Genomic DNA, 7594 nt, shown 5'->3' on the forward strand with positions numbered 1-7594 from the left:
TTAGATGATACTTTTCCTTGATATTCTATTATGTGTATTTAGGGCTAATGCGACATCACTATATTGGCGACAGGCCTGATTTGAACACACTAATTTTGCGAATTAAACTTATCGCCCAACACGGACACTCAATGAAGACCACCCCGGAGACCCGCATAAATGCTCCACAATTCTCGACATATAATACACTGAGCATATAATAAGCTAACAAAACCTATACTTGAGTACTCCGAAATGTACAAGTACTTTAACTTTACACGACGTTTTTGTAAAATGAATACTAATTTTAATGGAAAATAAAAATTATGTACTCAAGTAGGTTTTTGTCTACACGCACCAACTACTCAAGTGTTTATGACACAGGAATGATTCATTAAGTATACCGCAAGCAGGCCAAACCTATACTTGAGTACTCCAAAATGTACAAGTACTTCGCTATGTACTCCCTCCACGTAAAAAGTATCTAGGTTTTAGACTACTTTATCGATTTTCGATGTTGCGCAAATACCACAAACTTTGCTTTTTTTCAGAGCTGGCAACTAAATACAAGACAGACTTTACGCAAAAGTCTCTATTCTGAAAATTTTATCAAGTTAATACATTAAAAACTTATACTTGAGCACTACGAAATGTACAAGTACTTTATCTTTACACGACGTTTTTTGTAAAATGAATACTAATTTTATTGAAAAAATAAAAAATAAAAAAGAGAGAAAAATTACATTTTATCCCGGAACGCAAAAAGAAAAAGCGTATGAATTTGTAAACTACTTATTCATGACATAGTAATAATTCTACTTGTACACTTTTTCACATTTTATAACACTTTAAGTAGTACTTAACAGTTTCAGTTTTAAATAAAATACGGAATATAAACTAATCGAAAAATTCGGTAACCAATTGCGCGTAGGCTATGCATACAAATGAGGAAAGTTACATCAACGCGCGTTAACTAGTTGTATCGAGTTATCGAATGATTTTTTCCTTACATCAAAACAACTAGAACGTGAAACTACATTAAAAACGTATCTAAATGAGCTCCAGGGCATTGTGATTATGCAGCATACCAAATTTCATCAACCATTTCATGATGGAACAACTTTAAAACTAACGGAGTTCTATAGCAACTTTTGCCTAAATCTGTTTCGGTAGCGTATACATATACATAGTCAGCTTTAATAACAGAATTACCAAGCTAATATGTGACTCCTCACCTTGCAACTTGGTACGTAGTTGTAGGACATAATAACAATGTACCATACCAAATTTCGTCATGCATTCCATGAAGTAACACCTTTAAAACCAACGCAGTTCTATACAGACTTTTGGCTAAATCTGTTTTTCCGTAGCGTAGCACGTACCTATACATAGTCAACTTTAATAACGGAATTACCATATTAATAATCGACTCCCCACCTTGAAACTCGCTACGCAGTTGTAAGACATTATGACAATGCACCATGTCTAATTTTGTTACGCATTTCATGATTGAACAACTTTTAAACTAACGCAGTTCCATACCGACCTTTGCGGGAGCGTAGCACGTACCTATGCATACTCAACTTTAATAACGGAATTACCGAGCTAAACATTGAATGCGCAACTTGAAGATTGGTTCACAGGTGTAGGACATTATGACAATGGAACATATCAAATACCGTGTTTCCATGAAAATAACAAGACATTACACATCCAGTATACTTCCAATCGACGTCGCGCTGGTTGATGCGGCGCTGTGCACCATATAGATGCGGCAATCAATGCGGTGATGATGTGGCAATGGATGATGTGGCACTATAGGCGTGGCACTTGATGATGTGGCGCAGATGATGTGGCAATGGGTGTGCTATAGGTGCGGCAATGGGTGGATGATGTGACAAGGGGGCGTCCTATAGGTGCGACAGAAAAACACACATATTTGACCGTAACATGGTCTTAGTATGAACCGACATGCATTCGACTTGTGGAAAAATGTGTCGCACACTATTTCACCGAGATTACAACCCTTTAACGGATATTCGTTGGTGCTATCGATACGGTGAACAGCACGTTATGTATAGCGATATCTCCACAGTCAAATACGCGAACCATGCACAACTATATACCCCGACTTTCGTTGAATATTCACGACACCAACAAATCTGCACATCTCCTTTCCCTCGACATCAATGATAGAATCCTCATCCCAATGCGCAGTACGAATGGTGGGTTCATCGGGTGTAAAATCCAAATCAAATGACACCAAGGTCTGCTTTCTCATTTTCAATATTTCCACCACCGCATCTTGTCTGTGTCTTAGCACTACCGTGTGAGGATGGCGAAATCTGTGGGTGGTAACACGGATGGACATGATATTCTTCGATATGATCAACTGAAACCACGGATGTGGTGGGTTAGAGTCTTGTCGTGATGGTCCGTTTCGAAATGCAAGCGGATGAACTAGACCAAAAGTTTCGAAGATGCGTTTTATAATTGCTCTAGGTGTGAAATAGACATCGCACTCTTGCGGGGAAACAACACGAATTCAGTCTTCACACCGCAGAAACACAGCCGCTTGGTTAACATCACAAAACCGCAATTGAACTCAAGATTGCCATACACGGAATCGCTGTTAACGATGTCTGACTGCGGCGTTTCGACGAGTAACGAATTCTCGTATTTAGTATTGATTGTGACACATAGTCAAAACAGCGACAGTTTTCACAACCCGGTACATACATTGAACCAACTGATGTAAGGTGAAACACTACGTTCACACCAAAAAAAGTTTGCAGGGTATGACCACCACCAACATATAGAGTAGTGAGTGAGTAATTAAACTACATACCACGATTTTACTATATTCCGAGATCCGGATCACGATTCAAGTCTACCTGAGAATCCGAACTACCCTGTGAAATTGATATATCAAGTTGTGAACCGTGAAAGGGTTGTAATCTCGGTGAAATAGTGTGCGACACATTTTTCCACAAGTCGAATGCATGTCGGTTCATACTAAGACCATGTTACGGTCAAATATGTGTGTTTTTCTGTCTCCAAGTCAGCTACCCCCACATTGAATGTACAGAGTCGGTGCATGTATGAGACTTCAGAACATGAATTTGTAATCCATGATGCTTGTAGTGCCGGCCATGATGTTATCCATGATGTATGTAATGTCACACACCTCCTTTACGCGAATACTTGGTATCTATGAACAATCGTGAAGTATACTGGATGTGTAATGTCTTGTTATTTTCATGGAAACACGGGGGTGTAACATGTTTGAATATTGTTCATTGGTTTGTCGATTCAGAGTTGATATCCGGATCCGGTTAATACTTTCTCGGGTTTCCGATTTCAAACTGAACGGTGGGATATGTATTGACCAATAAAGAGTGACACAATATAGTAAACATGTGTGAGAAAACTCACAAGTAACCCGGATTTGTTAGCGCGACGGGGACATAAATTCAACCATTATCCGTGTACCAAGCAGTTACCAAAGTCATTGAGGTTGCTAATTTCAACATATTGACTCTGTGGGAGGCTAAAGCACGAACCGGGACACACACAGACACACACACCAGGACACACAATATCCGTCGATTTCCAAAGCATACATTTCGATATACAAGAGCATATTGTTATTTCATGTGGTTAACCGTTGATATAGATGCGATGCGATCGACGCGGGTATACTCTGAAACCGGTTGTCCGTTTATATGAGAAAAGATGCTGTGAAGGACTTTAAAAAGCGGCAGTTGAGCAAGACGTAGTTTGCTTACTGCAGTAATTCATTTCACTTGCAGAACTTCTATGGCCAAGCTCCACGTGTGTGTTTCAGAGTAGTTCCAAATGAATGAATTTCATTTTCACGTGCTTGAATTCGTTTTACCATACTGTAAAATACTTTTACATGCCCAAGTTGGGGATCCTCATTACATTGTCTTCTTGTGTGTTGGTGATTAAATACATTGCGACGCTGTCACTTGGCTCTTAATTGGGTTGTTTCATCTGAAAGAACTAATTTTGTCTGTTATAATACTTTATTAGACTTGTATGGCGAGGCGTCTGGTATCGAGAAGTGAGATCGCAAGCAATCATTGAGTCAGTCGTGATGTCTGATTGGGAGTGTCGGCCTCTTATATCCAGCAAGTGTAATGTGCCATATTAGGCCATAAGTATCGTAGGCCCCGCGTGAAGTGTACAAATTTCGATGTTGCGCAAATACCACAAACTTTGCTTGCTTTCAGAGCCGGCAACTAAATGCAAGACAGACTTTACGCAAAAGTTGCTATTCTGAAAATTTTATCAAGGTAATGGTTTGGAAACTTATACTTGAGCACTCGTACTTCTTGAGAATACCCAAGTAGGTTTTTTGCCTAGATGCACCACATAGTCTCAAGTCCTTATGATATTGGAGTACATCAACTTCATGATAGCTAGAGTATTAAACAGTAATATACCTAGAGTACTAACGTTTTACTTACTCGGAAATGACTACTTCTACCTTATTTTAAAGGATACCTCGTTCGAAGCGAAATTGTATGTGGTTTTGGATAACATCCAAAATGTAGGCTCACTTTGAAGGTTACTTCGTAAAACTCAAATATTGCGCAGTGAGAGTTCGCAAATTCTCGAAGTATTTTTGTTATTTTTATTGCGATAAGTCATTCTGCAGCGCGAAAATACGTCGTAGGATATAGATGAAACTAGCACCACTCATCAAGACCGCTGAAAACAGTACGTTTCAACATTTAGTAGCAGTAAATTTCTAGTAAAGTACAAGACGTGATGATTTCCGAGTGAGTTAAAAAGTATTGCAGGTATAGTTTACCTGAAAACCGAATACTCTGAAATAGAAGTAGATGCAGTGTAAATAGTTAATCACTTGATTAAGTTTAGCGCAAGCAGATAAAACCTATACTTGAGTAGTACAAAATGCACGAGTACTTCGCTATCGCCTCCCTGCACGTAATAAGTGCTTTTACCGATACTCGTCGGTTTCAGTTTTAGATAGAATTCAGAAACCAAATAATTTCATAAACATAAGCTAATTTAATGAATTTACTCGAATGTACTATGCCGCGCTGATAAGATTAATTATAATATACTTATCATGTTACAGCGATTTTTCTAGCGTAGAAAATCTTTAAAATGTAGTAAGCAGGCCAAATGAAGATATTCGTTGAGTTGAATAAACATAAAAAATACTCTAGACCACTTTATCGGTACTTTACAGTTTCAGTTTTAGATAAAATTTGTCCCTTTCACCTATAATTACAACTCCTCGCTATCTAAACATGTTTAGAATATATTATTTGCGATGATACGAACCCGTGCAGTGCTCAAGTAGCTTTTCGTAGGATATAGATGAAACTGACAACACTCACCAAGACCGCTGGTCCACTGAAAAAAGTACATTGTAGCAGTAAAGTCCTACTAAAGTACAAGAAGTAATGATTTCCCAGTTAGTTAAAAAGTAAGTATTGAAGGTATAGTTTGCTGGAAAAAGCGAAAAACTCTGAAATCGAAGTAGATGCAGTGTAAATAGGTAATCACTTCATTAAGTATAGCGCAAGCAGGCCAAACCTATACTTGAGTACTGCAAAATGTACAAGTACTTCGCTATGTTCTCCCTCCACGTAAAAAGTGACTAGGTTTTAGAGTACTTTATCGGTACTCGACAGTTTCAGTTTTAGATAAAATTTGGTAAGACTTTAAATTTTAAAGTAGTTTGAGCTTACGTTTGTATCACCTTGACAAGTAACATTATCAGACATGAAAATGATACTATCACCTAATATAGAAGTTAACACGCGTCAATGTGCTTCGGAATTCACGAGAAATTGCTTACTAAGAGAAGTATATTCTTGTATACACAATAGTGAAGAGAATCTTTAAAATGTAGTAAGCAGGCCGATGGGTATTCGTTTAGTTGTATAGGCATAAAAAACATTCCCGCGCGCCTTAGTATTAGGTGGTAGGGTTAGGAAGTGTTTTGTTTAAGAGCGCGCTGGAATGTTTTTTATGCCTATACAACTAAACGAATACCCATCGGCCTGCTTACTACATTTTAAAGATTCTCTTCACTATTGTGTATACAAGAATATACTTCTCTTAGTAAGCAATTTCTCGTGAATTCCGAAGCACATTGACGCGTGTTAACTTCTATATTAGGTGATAGTATCATTTTCATGTCTGATAATGTTACTTGTCAAGGTGATACAAACGTAAGCTCAAACTACTTTAAAATTTAAAGTCTTACCAAATTTTATCTAAAACTGAAACTGTCGAGTACCGATAAAGTACTCTAAAACCTAGTCACTTTTTACGTGGAGGGAGAACATAGCGAAGTACTTGTACATTTTGCAGTACTCAAGTATAGGTTTGGCCTGCTTGCGCTATACTTAATGAAGTGATTACCTATTTACACTGCATCTACTTCGATTTCAGAGTTTTTCGCTTTTTCCAGCAAACTATACCTTCAATACTTACTTTTTAACTAACTGGGAAATCATTACTTCTTGTACTTTAGTAGGACTTTACTGCTACAATGTACTTTTTTCAGTGGACCAGCGGTCTTGGTGAGTGTTGTCAGTTTCATCTATATCCTACGAAAAGCTACTTGAGCACTGCACGGGTTCGTATCATCGCAAATAATATATTCTAAACATGTTTAGATAGCGAGGAGTTGTAATTATAGGTGAAAGGGACAAATTTTATCTAAAACTGAAACTGTAAAGTACCGATAAAGTGGTATAGAGTATTTTTTATGTTTATTCAACTCAACGAATATCTTCATTTGGCCTGCTTACTACATTTTAAAGATTTTCTACGCTAGAAAAATCGCTGTAACATGATAAGTATATTATAATTAATCTTATCAGCGCGGCATAGTACATTCGAGTAAATTCATTAAATTAGCTTATGTTTATGAAATTATTTGGTTTCTGAATTCTATCTAAAACTGAAACCGACGAGTATCGGTAAAAGCACTTATTACGTGCAGGGAGGCGATAGCGAAGTACTCGTGCATTTTGTACTACTCAAGTATAGGTTTTATCTGCTTGCGCTAAACTTAATCAAGTGATTAACTATTTACACTGCATCTACTTCTATTTCAGAGTATTCGGTTTTCAGGTAAACTATACCTGCAATACTTTTTAACTCACTCGGAAATCATCACGTCTTGTACTTTACTAGAAATTTACTGCTACTAAATGTTGAAACGTACTGTTTTCAGCGGTCTTGATGAGTGGTGCTAGTTTCATCTATATCCTACGACGTATTTTCGCGCTGCAGAATGACTTATCGCAATAAAAATAACAAAAATACTTCGAGAATTTGCGAACTCTCACTGCGCAATATTTGAGTTTTACGAAGTAACCTTCAAAGTGAGCCTACATTTTGGATGTTATCCAAAACCACATACAATTTCGCTTCGAACGAGGTATCCTTTAAAATAAGGTAGAAGTAGTCATTTCCGAGTAAGTAAAACGTTAGTACTCTAGGTATATTACTGTTTAATACTCTAGCTATCATGAAGTTGATGTACTCCAATATCATAAGGACTTGAGACTATGTGGTGCATCTAGGCAAAAAACCTACT

This window comes from Botryllus schlosseri, chromosome 5 (assembly GCF_051294905.1).
Source record: "Botryllus schlosseri isolate E-star chromosome 5, Bs_hap1, whole genome shotgun sequence".
Lineage (NCBI taxonomy): Eukaryota > Metazoa > Chordata > Ascidiacea > Stolidobranchia > Styelidae > Botryllus > Botryllus schlosseri.